Raw genomic sequence first — 16,123 nt, 5'->3', positions numbered from 1 at the left:
CCCGTATTTTATATGAACGTAACGATATTACACAATTATTACTTATATAGTACGGCGACATAAATATAATTTGGGAAGGTACACATTTCTCTTAGTCTAGATTATAGCTAAAAGACACCCTATATTAAAAAAAAAATGTTTCGAGCTAGCCAAAATGTAGCAAAACCTGGTTTCGTTTTCGGAAGTTCGAGCGCTCAAGGCTGGAATGCGCTAGCGAAGTGTGTGCTTGCTTCTGTCAAACTATAATCCATTGTATGACGCTCTCAAAGCTGCTGGCTGCAGCCCCCGTCTTGGATTAGGGTTTGATTTACACGCGCTCCCGTGGAAATGAAATTATGCGCGCTCGAGTCGATATTATTGACAGCGTGAAGTATAAACCGAATGTAAACGATTTTGCGAGCGACGAGAACGGCGACGGCGACCCGCTTCGCTGACGCTCGGTCACTCGCGCGACGACGCAAGCCGCATGAAAGCGGAACGATGTTTTCTAGAAATCCAAAAACCGAGTGACGCGACGAGCGATAGTAAGAAATCTTCGTGATACGTCGCTGACTCGTCGCTGTCGCCGTCGCTCGCTAAATCGCTTTACGCAGTTCAGCCTTTATACTCACGCTAGTGCCGACCTGCATTACCCGCTGAGCCCAAGCAAGCGATAAGGATATTCAAATATGTCACAACAGTGGCGTGCATTCGCTAAGAAAACATATATCTCAAATTCCTACAGTTTGACGTCGGGATCCGTTACTTGTTCTGCTGTCACCTTGGCGAAACGGTCACTAAAGAGAAACTAGTCAGTTTGTTTTATCGGAAATTATAAAAACCTTATCTAGCCACTGTTATGCACAAAAGCACTCTGGAATTTTATATAAATAGTTTAGAATAAACTGAACACAATCGGTAACTTAATTTTTTAAGCATAATAATAAAAAAAAAATCTTAGAAAACAATGTATTTTTAAGGTGTTTCAAATAAAAAAACTGAAAAAGGAGCCTTATTTCAGCTGCACTATCACGTAAATACTTTGGGAAAAATATATCTATTGAGAAGTAGGTTTTGCAATCTCTAATTTGCTTCTTTCAACTTTCCAGTTACTTTATGCGTACTTGCAGATTGTATCCTGACAAATCTAGACAAAATTGTATAAAAAGTAAGTCTATATAAAATTTATAGCTTAATTAAATTCACATTTGTTTGATAATGTTCAATCTTAAATATGAGTTTTAAATTTCACATCTATTATTACAAATGATTGAATTACATGCTGCTTGATGCATGCTGTGCCGCCCCCCCCCCCCCCCCCCCCCCTTTTAAATATATATATCCTGTATATTTGCTGGTTAGTTGTTGTAAACCTCTTAATGTCGTGTTATTTGTTTGTTGTTGTAGGTGTGTGAATGCATATGTTGTACCCCACTCCTACTTGGGCCTTCAATGGCCAGTAGTATCCTCTAAATAAAATGAAAAACACAAGTGCACGCAGTAAAAATCTGGACGACAAAAGTAAACACAGAGCCGTGCAAAAAGGCATTCAGTATATGAAACAGATACAGATATGGGCCTCTGGCGGTCCATCGGTTCAGCCTCCACACCGCCTAAAGACGGCAGTGTTGCAATATTACGAACCAGCGCACAGGTAGACAGTTACCAAAAATCCAAACACAAAAAACTCACATCAGCGCTGTGCGAGTGTATATTTTTGTGTATTTGGATTTTGAGTAACTGGTCTACCTGTGCGCTGGTTCCTAATTATGCCGTACCAACTCGCCCAATCTTCCGTATTAATAGTGTTGCAAAATACTTAGATCAACTATAATGCTAATGACTGCAGCAAGCTAGCTAAAAGCAAGCTACTCGTCGGAACGAGCTTGACGGTACGAGAACAAAGAGAATGTTTTCACAGTTAAACTCAGAGTCTGTTGCACCGTCTCTTCCGTCCTCAAGATCGAAAGTGCTACAGATTGGTGACCTGGACATGATGATTGACTCCGAGCACCTGCTATCCAGGGGAATTTTCTTCGTGGCCAAGGGCACGGCAATGGCTCTGCCTTTTCGGACGAAAATGCAGTAGGCACATATTCAACTTTCTCAGCCTCCACATCTGCAGCGCCTCCGCAACCACCTCTGCTCTGTCGCATCTAGCACCGGCATCTCCCAGCAATGGGCTGCGACCACCTTGCTTGCCCCACCGGCTTGGCAAGTGAATATTCATCGACATCTTCACACTGTTCACAAGGCATGTTGCTAGCCGACCAGGGTCTCCTCATCGTTGCCATGTCAGGCATTCGCTCTCAGTTCGGTTCCTCATCTTAGGGGACGTTGCATCGGCCCCGCAGTCGGCCGGCATCCCCCTTTCAGTCCGAGGCTGTACACTCCAAACTGATTGAGCCGGACTGAAAGCACGACAGGGTCGATTTCCCCCGTCTGCTGCCTCATTTCCTGACCTCGGCGTCAACTACCATGCACGGCTTCCAAACACTCTCTTTCCTGCTCTCTAGTATGTCATCCTGCTTGCGGTACATGTCAACAGCAACGACACCTCTCTGGAGCCGCAATCACTTCAACAAAATCGTGCCATTCCTCACAGTGCAGAGCTGAGGGCGATAGCTCTGCGGCAGTCTATCGGTTCAGCCTTGGCATCGCCAAAGATGACAGTGCTACTCATACTCGTCACCACGAGCTCAACGACATGAGAATAAACAGAATGTTTTTATTGCTCGGAGTCGGTCGCAGCATCTTTTCCGTCCACAACATCGTATACTCTATAGGTAGTAAGCAAGAGACACACTTCAGATGAAAAGAACAAATGCTCAGATCACACATGCCGCGGGTGTCCAAAATTATCCATCATGTTGAATATTGTTTTGGTTTTTTTAATTCTAACAGAAGACAAACATCATTATCGCGCAATCAAAATGAATACTTACGAAACACCTAATTCGCAGTGTAAGTGCTCATCGCTGAGCTGCGGCTGTGGCATATATGTATTTATTTAAAAGTGCACCGATGATAAAACCTTCAGGTTTGGCAACAATACCGAGATTACAACGGTTGTTGTCCATTATAAAATACAAAAGAAATAAAAAATACCGGAAACAATGAAGGTACAAATCTGCACAACAGGCTTCCGAATTCAACTACTTCGTAGTACTGGAGTTTGTTACAGTAATAACAGCTTTGGATGGGCTGTGAGGACAGCATTCACACTGAACTGGGTGCCTTGGTGACTATCACCAGTGTTGAGGAGTTGCCACTCCAGAGTTGGAACGATTCCGCACTTCCACAACCCTGGAATCGAATGCAAATAAAATGGTGGCAGCACTGGAATGGAATGGGAATGAAATTAGTAGTTACATTTTGCCCAGAATAGAGTAGGAATGGAATAGGCTTTGTTCTAATGCGAGCTGCTTAGATGCCGTTAAAGGGGCTTTCGAAACGGCATTATTGCACTTAGGTAACTGACAGTTTGGTTATCTGACTGCTTATGTTCCTTCGAGGATGAAAGTGGCAACCCCAGTGAAGCAACCCAAACTGTAGAGTTGTAGGCTGACAAGGGCAATTTACTCGATCTTAATCCAGGGTAAGGGTTTTGTACCTCAGCGTTCCAAAAACTACCCGTGCCCAGCACTTTTCAATCTGTGTTGTCACGTGACACGACCCACCGGAGTAACTCGGATCTATTTGGGTAAGATTTGGAACACAGCCAAAGTGTCGTTCCTGGTGCTGCGAGATGCAACCATAAGGCTGTTGGGACCATGTGTGATTACAGCACCAGTTGCAGGCCACCAGGCAGGGACAATGTCACACCGCCCGCACTTCGTTAATACACGTGATCCTCACTTATTATGTATCTCGTAAAAGTGGAGGACATATACGGTTCTTTTGTGGAAAAGATGGGCGACTTAGTTTTCCTCTCTGTTACGAGGCTTTTACACCTGGTGGTGCGATCAATATCTGCAGTGCCCCCATACCAATTGCCACTAGTGCTATGTGCGACCAAAGCTCAACTTAGTAAAATCAATGATTGCGGGTAGGGTTTTGAATTTTGCAGTTGTCTACGCATTTCACAACGCCAGCTTTACGCCGACGTTATTTTCCGGTAACCTAGTACTAGCTGTCAAGTGCCATTTTCACAATTGGGAGGGATTGAGAGGAATGGAATGCAGCAGTTCAGCCATTCCAGGAGTGGGAATGGGCCCAGTTTTTCCTTTCCAGGAGTTCAAAGGAATGGAATTAGTATTAGAAAATTCCAATTCTCTGCAATGGAGTTGGGTGGAATGGGGAATCTTTTGTTTGTTTGCATGCCTAGAATGTTTGAGATGACTCGAGAATCTTGTTTCTTCGAGCTCGGAACCTTCTAGATACCTACGGGCTTACAAAAAGAGCTTCGCATGGCTGCTCGAGTCAGTCGTCCTTTTGTCGTTGTCAAAGTATGTGCGGCCTTTGTTACTTTATGTTTCTCGGCACAAGTTCGCTGCATTTAACATTGATCTGAAGTTTTATTAATCAAGTTTGTTTTTGTTCATGACATATTGGTGGATGTGCAGGGTAACGCAGTCTATGCCCATAAAGCGTACCATCTGTGAACACGATAACTCTGAAGACGACGATCGTGAAGGCGACGTCCTTGAAATCATCCGAGGACGACTCCAACTCTGACACCAACGACGACCTCAACTATGGCCTCGGAAGCGACCCGGACAATGAACTTGACAAAGCCCCTGGCTACCACACTTAGATGAAAACATCATGACGACTTCTACGCTGATGATGAAACGGACGACAACTCCAAAGACCAAACCCGGCTACAATGTCAACAACCAACCTGACAACGGCCTCGATGACAAACAGTCTTCAACCGTGGTGACGAGACTGATGACGACACTGATGATGACCCAGGCGAAGACTCAAACAATTTCATGGAAGACGATCCCGACTACGGCTTTGACAGTTATCCAAGGACAATCCGGACGATGACTTTAAAGGGCAACTCCGGCCAAAACTCGAAATTAAAGAAATTACTGGTATCGCTGTAGTGACACAAAATACCACCCCAGCCAAAATATTACGTCCGTGGGATGCCGCATTCTCAACTAATGCCGATAATAAAAATGTGACCCGCCGCGAGCCGCTGCACCTTAGCAGTCGGCTAGCGGGTTGCCGATCACTAAAGCAACATTGGGCCGTGACGTCAGTATCATTCTTTTTTTCCTCCAAGCGTTACGCGGAGTGCGCTTCTTTGAGCCACTACCACCGCTACTTGGACTTGTGATTGTCATGTTTAGCCATTGCTTTTATCTGTAGCCCGTGTAGCCTCGGTATAGCCTTTTGTTTATTTGCTTGTGAGGACTCAAAGACTGGTTTTAGCGAGCAACTCGTAGCGCCCAAGACTGCCCAGCTGTTCCTCGAAGGATGCCGAGTAGAACTTGTAATGCTGTGGGCTGCTCAAACAACCCGCTGCACAACCCGGAGGTGCTTTTTCACAAGTTTCCAACGTACCAGAAATTGAAGAAGGTGTGGGTAAACACTGTTCGACGAGTGGACTTTGGCTTTTACGCGCCCAAGGAAAAAAGAATGCAAAAACAGACATGTACAGCCCTAACGCAGCAGCCCGTGCCGGAAAGCCTCAAAGCTTCGTGTCTGTTACTGACCCGCAGCGCGAAAGCGAGAGGGCCCCCAGTACTGTACTTCACTGGCAGCGCGTCGTAGAGCAACGCCGCTCCATCCACGGAGCCCCGATGACAATTTAGGCCTAGCGACAGAGTACGGAAGACTGCACACACGGCGACAGCCGCTGAGTACGGAACTGAACGAGTTCACTCGTTTTCCAGTCGCTACCTTTTGGGTATACACCAACTCAACTCTCCTACGTCACGCCGCGGTGGTGGCGCGTCGGACGCACTTCCGGTCTGGGGCGGTGGGCAGAAGTCGCCGTGCGAGACATGCATTCTTGTGTTCTTTTCGGAGAAACCAGACAAAAAACCTGCGTTCTCGTCAAAATTCTGCGACGGGGGCTGTGCCAAAAGAGTCTGGAAAGGTTTGAGATCAGTTTTCATGTGTGTTCTGCCCGCTCCGTTCGTCCGAGTACGTGTATAGTAGCCGTGAAAAGGGTAAACCAGACGCTGTCGAACTACGATTGCTTGTGCGGGCAACACTTTGTGGTCGCCAGATGTATTTGTTTTGTTTCAACATGAACGAGAGAAAACCGCCAAGTTGTCCGGGCCACCCGCGGGTTCACTGCGTCTTCAAATTCACACGGCCGCCTGATTGTTCGAACTTTCGTCTGCTCTTTCCAACTTGTCTGCTTTTTGTCGTCTGCGCGTTCAAACAAAAGCGGCCCGTAGACCAAACGTTGACCCGGTGATTACAATAAGAAATTAATTGCAGGCCTCAAATGACTTATGTAGGCTCGATGTAAACAGTACATACAAGATGTTGATCATTGGTACCAGTGGCCATCACCGACCTTCTACGCTTGGTCTGTTTCCGCTTCCGAATTTCAGTATCGACGTCGATCATCGCTGCTACCTTCTACACTTTTGCTGCACGAGCGACGTCGCGACCGAAAGTATCTAGAAGATTCTCATCGCGGTTTTGGCGTTCATTCTGTGGCGTTCACGCGAATGAATCGCCGCACGTCAAATTATTTATGCAAAGTTTAGCGGTGTCGTTACGAGCCTTGATAATTTCGCTCAGGCACACAGACGCCGACAACGTGACATTCCAAAGGTTTGTGGACGCGGGACGCGGTGCTTCTTGCCGGCACTCCATTTCGCATGCGTTCGAACTGTCGTCTGCTCTTTCAAACTTGTCTGCTTTTTGTTGTCTGCTCGTTCAAACAACAGCGGCCCGTAAAATAAACGTTGATCCGGTAATTGCGACAAAAACTAAGTGCAGGCCTCAAAACACTTTTGAAGGTTGGTTGGGGTAAGTAGGCTAAGTGTAAAGAGTAGATACAAGATGTTGATCATTGTTATCAGTGGCCATCACCGATTTGTAATGCCCGATTCTACTTGCGGTCTTCAGTATCGACGTCCACCATCTCAGCTATAATAGGGTCCACGCTTTTGCAGCCCGAGCTACGTCGCGACTGAAAATAGCGAGTAGAATTTCATCGCGGGAGTCGGGCTTTGGCGCCCATTCTGCGGCGTCCACGTGAAATTAATCGCCGCAAGTCACATTATTCACGCAAAGTTTTGCCTCGTTAATTTTGCTGAAGCCGATCAAGTAGTCAGACATTGTTAGGAGGACGTAGCATCAACAATTCCAACGCGAAAAAGAGCGCGGGGACTCCCACCGACGCCGAAAACAACGCAATGCAATGGTTTGTTTATGGGCGACGGCGGGCTTCTTGCCCACCATCCACCGCGCATGCGCGGCGCCGGTGGCGTCCGCTAGGGGCGCTCCGGTTTGTTTGTAAACATGAGTTGGTGTATACTAGCGACAAGTACGGCATGGCACACGCACGGCGACAGCGGCCGCCGAGTACGGCACTGTACGAGTTTACGGGTTTTCCAGTTACTAGCTTTTGGGTATACGCACTAACTCTTCCTACATGTGCTGGATAACTACCACATATACAGAATTAAAATAAAATCAGCTTACCTCCTACCTTTAGACGGCTAGCGCAACAGAAGTAGCTGCTGATCAACCTGCGTACTCGTTGAACGAGAACGATCCTGACGTCACGTTCACATAGCGGCTGATTTCTAGTGCTGCCAGGGCCTCGAGCGGCTAGTTTCGGTTTTGTTGGCCGTGCCCCAAACAAAACTTTGAGGCGTCCACATCTTTAAAACTACGCACAATAACGAGGAAAAAATTACACCTTGCAATTCAGGGACGCTGACTGCACTAAAAACAGTCATAATCCCAAAATTGAAAGTATGGTCCGGAGTTGCCCTTTAACGACAACCACGACTACAAACTTGACGGCGACCTTGATGATGAACCCGATGAAAATACCTACGGCAAGTGTGGTATCTGTCACGAAGACGAACAGGACGACGACGCCTGGTATGTCACTCAACGAACGGAGGAAGTTTGCCAGCTTGGTCGCATTTTGATGCAAGCCACAACTTCCTGACGATGACTGCTACAATCTTTGTCACCACGACGCCCAGTTTCAGCCTGGCTACCCACTGTGAATCTAAACACCAATTCATCGTCGCAGCAAGGAACTGTTAAAGTGGTGCTTCGACCTCAAGGTTATTCGCTACATGAGACCTAAGTTGTAAGTCGTTGGCCAATGGCAGATCAACATTGTCACGCTGCCCTCTGCGACCCGTAGGCGATTCACGTCTTCCGACTCAACTGAACTAGGTATGCTCGGTAGGACTGTGAAAATCTGCTATTTACGAGACTCTGTATTTTGACCTAGTCTTGTTTAAGCTGTTAATTTAATTTTGTGTTGCATAAAGACGATGAGTCTTTCACAAGAGGGGAGTAATGCCACGTGCAAATAGCCGAGTCAGCAGCGTGATCGACTCACATGCCGCTGACCCCGCCAGCGCATGTCCTTTCTTTTGTTTGCGTGACTGGAATGATGAGACGACTCTAAATTTTTTTTGTTCGAGCTCAAAAACTTCGATACCCACGCGCTTACAAAAGTACCTTCGCTCGGCTGCTTGAGGCAGTTGTCCTTTCGACACCATCAAAAGTCTTTGTTAATTTATGTTTCTCAGCACAAGTTCGGCGCATTACACACTGATTTTAAGTCTAATAAAGAAGTATGTTTTTATTCGTGACAATATTTAGATGAATTTTGATAATTCAATCTTCTGATATTTCAAACTAAAGTGTGTGGCTTCCAGGGCCCGTTTGCTCAAGCGCTAACCGCGGCTAAAGTTAACCGCAGTACCTAGGAGAGGGATTTTGAAATCACGTGACTGGCTCGGCAGGAATGCAGGGAAACATGGCGGTGCCCCGGTGAGTGAGCGCCGCTCGCTTTGAAACTAATATGTCGTTGTAGCTGCAATAATGGGCGCGTTAGTCAGCAATGAATGGTGCCAGAGGCTTTCACTTTGCCTTACCTCATTTAAATCGCAAAGCATGAGCATATGACCTCGCCGCATTTTTTAGATAGTCTTTCGATTCTGGCCATTCCTAAGCCTAAATGAACGCGATAAATGTTAGCATGGCAATGTCTTTGGAAAGTGGATTGCCTTGACTCAGTCGGCCGGGTATTAATAGCACACAAAAGCAGACAGCGTCCCAATAGACCATATTAGACCTTTCTCTAAATTTCCCAAGCACCGAGGTGCATGCTACAAGTGTAGTTACACGCGTTGCACGTGCTGGCGTCTGAAGTAGTAACTGTTCTAAAGCAAAAAGTCTAAAACAAATTTTGTCTTGCACGTGCGTTGGTCAAATATTTATTATGATTATTTACTTCGAATCTTTTATAAGAGGAAGGCCAGTGCCTTTTATAAGGCCAGTGCCTTTTATAAGGCCAGTGCCTTTTATAAGAGGAAGGCCAGAATTATACTTCCAGCGTTCTTCTCGATGCTTCGGTAATTTAGAAAAAGGTCTATAGGGATGCTGTTTGCTTTTGTGTGCAATCAATACCCGACCGATAGAGTCAAGACAATCCGCTTTCCAAAGATGTTGCTAAGCCGACAATTACCACATTCATTTAGGCTTAGGAATGGCCAGAGTCGAAAGACTATCTAAAAAATGCGGCAAAAGCCTTGCTCATGCTTTGTGATGAAGTGAGGTAAGGCAAAGCGAAAGCCTCCTGCACCATTCGTTGCTGACTAACGCGCCCGGTATTGCAGCTACAACGACATATTAGTTCCAAAGCGTGCGGCGCTCACTCACCGGGGCACCGCCACGCTTCCCCGCATCCCTACCGAGCCAGTCACGTGATTTGAAAATCCCTCTCCTAGGTACTGCGGCTAACTTCAGCCGCGGTTAGCACTTCGAGCAAACGGGCCCTGGAGTTTGAAATAATGAGAGTCGACTGTAGAACACCATTTTTGCTACCCCAAGTAGCAATTTATTTTAGTGTAATTTCTGGAATCTTTTATTCAGACCGAACACTTCTTTTTCAATAAGCTTGTCGGCATAAAATTTAGACTATTTTTTATAGCCTAAACGTAGCAAGCGTTCAAAACAAATACAACCTAGTGCATCAGATACACAGAAAACACAATATTAGCAAATGCTACTTTTATTGAACACATCTGGAGTTTCTGTTGGATACATACAGCGCTGTGAAGAAGTACACCATTCTTATATGAAAATAAGCTTCCCACCAGTGAAATTTCTCAAGTTGGACAGCCTTGTTGTAAGTCAGGCACGTTAAAGAGAACCCTGCCCAAGTTTTCATAGACACTCTTACAAAGTTGTTTCATCCGTACAATAGCGAATTCAAGGTATATGTGTAGAAACTTCCCAAAGTGCAAACATTATGTGAAGAAACTGCATTTCAAAGTTGACGTCCTCGCAACCCCCCCTATCGGTAGCTGCTCTACCGGCAACAATGAAAAGAACTATAGAAAGACCGCTGAGGCCACATAACGTAAGACATGGTGTCCAAGATTCGCCATGGACAGCATTGTTGGTAGTTGGACTTGTTTGTGCTCACTCTTTTACCCAGTCTGTCGATTGACAGCTATTTAGAGTGCATGATAGGAACTATTTGTGCTGTAGACATAAAAACATGTACATGTTGCCCCCCACTTTGAATCTGGCAGGCGAGACCACTCGAAAATGTTTGAGAGTAGCTGTGTAGAACTGACATGTTCTAACATTCTGATGACACAATTATTCATATTAAAAGGTATGCTTAACCGAAAATCGAATTTTGCAAAACAACACTGGGGCGGTAGGCGGGACGCTGCAAAACCCCCAAAACATCACACATACAGCATTATTTCTAACGGATGGCCATATTTTTGGAAACATGTGGGATTCAACAAGGCCGACAAGACATGTGATGTCGCGATTCTCATTCCCTCTCCTCTAGGCTTCATCCCCTTAAGCAGGTGAACCGAAGCGGGAATGAGAGAAGCGAGGCCGCTTCCCCTCATTCTAAAGTGTACCAGGAGAAGTATGATGTCACATTTCTTGTTTGATTGTGCCCTTTCCTTTCCAAGAATACGGCCATCCGTTTGAGATATTAATGTATGAGTGATGTTTCGGAGTTTCCGAAAGCTTCCGCGGCCTTATTTTATGAAATCCAAATTTTGGTCCAGCATCCTTTTAAACAAGCTTTTTCAAATATTAGCATAATGAACATACAATTGGACAACTTGCTAACTCACAACAGCATCCTCCCGATGATGCCGTACAAAGGTTCTGTCACACGCACCAACCGAGGGGATTGCTGCAAGTCCATCCACCCTCAACTTTTAGTCACCTTTGAGACTGAAGAACTGCTGTATGAGGCCCGTCCAGCCACTGCGCACACAAAGAGAAACACGGGAAATAACACTCAGTGACGAGCAAAGTCTCTCGGCGGAAAGCCCTCCATGACAAATGAGCACTGTTAAGTTACGGCAACGGCGTAATACACAGGTTCTGCTTCTTGGATGCCTTCACCGCTGCGGTGGGTGGTCGTAGCTAGTCGTAGCAGATAGTGTCACGTTTGTTGCTCGTACCAAAACACCAAAGCCGTGTAGTATTCTTGTTGCCGAAGTTCATAAGCCTACGTTCCCGGTCTACACACACTACACAAAGCCAGCCACGAGCAAAGCTAGCTAACCCCGTTTCTGCTTCGGCGACAAGCCGCCAGGGCGGTGACACCGCCGCTGAAACTTCTGCCTCGGCTCTTCAAACCAGGGCCCCTCAGTGCACAAGCATGACACTTGCTAACTGCTCTGCCTGTACCAAGTGACACGCGCTCGCATGTTCCCTCTCATAATTCTTCTGACTGTACGTGCCCCGTATTGTACACGGCCATACTGTGCACATGGCGAAAGTTCCCTTTTAAAAGTGCTCCACGGTCGGCTTACAATGCTGCGAACACATAGCACATGACCACTATAGGTGACGACACTTGGGACACTTGCCATCCGTCGTTGTGGCGCAAAGTCGCTTTCTCAGTCGTCCTCACAAGGGGCAAGGAAAGGCAGGCACTGCATAAAAAATCAATACATATTATAACACTGGCTGTGGCAAACTAGTTTCAAAGATGATACAGTCATGTCTTCTTAATATGGACACCTCCGTACTATAAAAAGATTTTTTTTCTATAATGTAAGGTGTTTATATGAGAAAATTAAATTTAAAACAAAAATTGGATAACAAGCATAACCAAACAAACAGTTTATTCAGCTAAAAGATAATGAGATGTGAGTTTGCTCTATCGCTTTAGAGCCGTTTAACATGTAGCACTACTGTCGTTTACAAGAACAGATACCCAGGCTGTAAAGTGATGATCGGCTGAATAGCAAAAGGTGTTGCACTGTATGCACAAGCCGGATGTAATTGACACTTAGCTGCCGGCAGTTAGGATCCTATAATCTTATGATCGCAGACGGGAATTACATCTGGTGCCTACGGCTGGAATAATGTCTCGCTTCGTAATAGAAAAAGCACAAATAAAACACAGGATGGAGAAACCGGGTGTCACAAATTCAGGCTTCTCTTCATTTTTTTAAATACTTTTATGATCTTTTTTTTGGACCACTTTAAGTGTTGGTACGGTCAAAAAGGGGGAGTGTGGTGCCACTTTTAATCTCAGTTCGTCCCGTCGTAGTTCCTTTCTAAGTCCCCAACGAATTTGCTCGTTTGCGGAATGGGTTTTTGTTAACGGGCGACGTAGATCATCCCAGGTCACAGTTTGTGGCTTTGACCTCGCGGACGGAGGGGTGCGTATGCTGGCTCGCGTATGGTGCCGATTTGACATGCAGGGGCGCCACCGGGATACAAAGATGTTTACGCTGGCTAGCGCGCTTTTTGAAGGCGGCGGCTTTGCTCAGTCTGCCGCCTGTCGTGTTCTATGTATCGGCGATAATTGATGTTTTTGGACTCGTACGGGGGAACGGATGGGCACATATGTTTGGTTGTCTGAAAAATGTAATAGGTTTTGCCATTTGGGTCGTTGCTGTGTAGCTTTGTTTTTCTTGAAAGTTGACTGACCCGAAAGGCGGGGAAACGGGAGGTTGGTCGGTAGACGAGCCTATAAAAGGGGGTTCGGGAACAAAGAAGGTAGTCCAACCCCAGAGCTGGCCGGGTCGCTACTCAACGCGGTTACTCCCTGCAGATGAGTCTTGGAACGTGTAATTTTTGGCTTCTGCCCTGCCTGTCGGACAAGTGTTTGAGTTTGTTGTGCTGAAGCGTGTGTGGCTGTGTGGTGCGCGGTGTCGACCTCATCAAGCCTCTAATTGGACCGCTGGAGTCTGGAGTTGTCGGCCGTTCTTCGGCCGACAACTCCAGGCTACGGACTGCTCTGGACTCGGCACCTACCGGAAAGCTAAGCCTGGTTTTCTAGGACTTGTCTACTGCATTCTCTGGCTCTGAAGTATGAATTGTTGAATGTTGGGAAGATTTTTACACAGTGCTACTTTCTGTCGCGACTGTTTTGGGGGATTATCCCATGTGTGTAGCGGTAACGTGCGAGCTCCATCTCGGTTTGCTCTCGTTGTTAGTGTCGGGTTTTCGTCACTGTTTTGTTGGCTTATTCCGGTTTTATGAGCGTCGAGTCTTTTTAGTATTAGTTTCTGGCTCGCAGGGCTCCATAGCTTTGAGCTGGAGTGTGGTTTGTGTTGAGTGCTCTATTGCCGTGTACAGCTTAGTTTTTCACTTTATTAAATCTAATCTTTTGTTTGCTTATCCTCCCTGTGTCATCATCTTTCTCTACTGATTATACACCAGGCGTGGACGTAGAGCTAGTCAATGGTCGAACTTAGCTCTCTTGTTCTTTTCCCGTAATTTCTCGTTTATTCTCAGAGTGGATCATTGAATTATTTTTATTAATTTGAACCCCACTCCGTGACACCGAAACAGATGGGAAAGCACCACAACGTATTAAACTCGTCGAACATTAAATGTTCTTGAATTATACCTCACCCATGCTTGCTACGTGATGAAGCCCAAAGGTTAGTTCAATGCCAATCAATATTAAATGTCTTTAGATGGGCACCTGCTGCCCGATCATGGCCTTTATTGCAAAGCACTGTTCACACATTTGCAAGTCCTGCAGTGCCTTGTGGAATGGTGGGCGATACTTGCCGTTCCGCAAGGCACTGCAAGACAGATCAGGCTCAACTTTTGAATGTCGACGTGCTTACGGAATGCTGCAGCAAACCAATCATTCGCCGAGGGAAAAAGAAAGGAAGCTGCATGCCTCCGTGTGCTCATTGCCAGTGTTTTCTGCTCTGCTATGTACCCTGCTTGTGTGCTGCGATTTGCAAGCCAGCACGGGATATATTTCCTTGATTTGTTTGTCTGTTCAGCTGTGCGAGGTTGTGATTGAAACAACCAAGAAGTATAGACCGCCATTCTTTTCATCAAGCTAAGGCTTCGCTCATCCGAACCGGGGACGATGACTGCTGTTGTTTACACGATTTTCGACAGCTATGTGGAGTGGCTTTGTGTTTAAAATTGCAATCCTAAGTGCAAAAAGAAGTTACCGCAGACTATATTGTTGAAGGTTGATTTCAACTGGCAGGCTCTGGCTACAACCACCTTAATATTCATTAAACATTGTTTGCATTTCTACTTACCCGTGATCGCTTCATTTGCCAAACACGTTAGTGGCCGGTCACCTTACCAATGAAACTAATGTGCTGGTGTCTCCGGCGAAGAATTCCCTCAGGGCTACATGCAATGCACAACCCAGTTTGTAGCCCGTTGTGACTGAAAGCTTTCACACTGGGGAAACGTTGTTGTCACAAACGCAGTCAAAGAATGCGATAGGATTGAGGGAACAGGGGGATTGTCCAAGTTGACTGACTGCATGAGCATATGTTTCTATCGCCACCGTGTTTCCTCCACGCAGGCGACGGAGAAAACGATATAGAGACTCCTCGCGCTTGCCAATGCCAAGTTTCTCTAAAACGTCGAAATACGAGACACCCAGCCGCGAAGTGTCGATATTGCCGGAGAGAGTGGCGGGACAACGATCAACGCAGGATCGCGGCTTCGCCACTCTTATGCGACGGTGTCTTCGGTTTCCGCTCTCTGCAGCTTCCACCGGGACGCTAGCCGTGCCTAATTGTGCTAGCTTTGAGCACCACAGTTCATAGGGTTCACAGCGCCCGAGCGAAAGCTCGCGCAAAAGAACCGGCGAGCAGTCGAGTCGTTTCCAATCGACGGGGTGGCTAAACGCCGGTTGTGTGAATCGGGCTTAACGCCTGAGCCGGCTTGCTCAAAGCAAATCTAACGTTCTTGAATGTCATGTAATAAAAATCTGAGACGTGCTACATTCTATAGAAACTTGATAAAAAAAATCAAACACTCACCTTCGGCTGCTACGTCCGCCGTACCGCTTCAAGGCAGAAGCAACATGGCGCTCGACGTTTTGGGGTGTTGGGCTGGGGTGTTTTCAGTGTTGCTTACACGCCTAGTCGTGTAAACCGAAACCGGAACACCAATTTTTACTACCCCAAGTAATTTTTTGACGATTTATCACTAGCAGAGCGTGTAAAAATATGCTAACGAGTGAAAATGGGGTGTAAACAGGCGAAATATTACATTTTCGCTAACAGTGTAGGTCACAGCGGCTCAATGGGCAAACAGGATGTGGCTCACGTTTTGTGTGTCGAACAGGTTAGAGAGGCCTGGTGCGCGCGTTGTTTTCTAGCCATTTATTCTCGATCCCAGTCGCGTGTCTAGGTGGCAGCACGTATTCGCCAAAGGGTGGATTGTGAAGGAGGTATGGACGTGTATATAAGGCGGTGTTTGTTGAATAAACTTCAACCTGTGTCCGAGACTTCAATGTTCGTTTCATTTTTTTTTTATTTTCCTAAGTCTCGGGTTTACTATGTTTGTCATTCACCAGCTCACCTGTGTTTTCTCCCTTTCTTCACTGAATAATGTACTGGTCAAGAATTATCTGGTCTTACCCAAAGTCGAAGGGAGACCAATGGAGTTTGAGGTAGACAGTAGCTTACCACCTTGACCAGGGCAAGACCCTAGATGACGCGTTGCTGACACATGAGGAAGCTCTTGACCCAGGGAT

This window comes from Ixodes scapularis, unplaced genomic scaffold (assembly GCF_016920785.2).
Source record: "Ixodes scapularis isolate PalLabHiFi unplaced genomic scaffold, ASM1692078v2 ptg000802l_1__unscaffolded, whole genome shotgun sequence".
NCBI classification, from domain to species: Eukaryota; Metazoa; Arthropoda; class Arachnida; order Ixodida; family Ixodidae; genus Ixodes; species Ixodes scapularis.
This window is presented reverse-complemented; position numbering follows the sequence as displayed.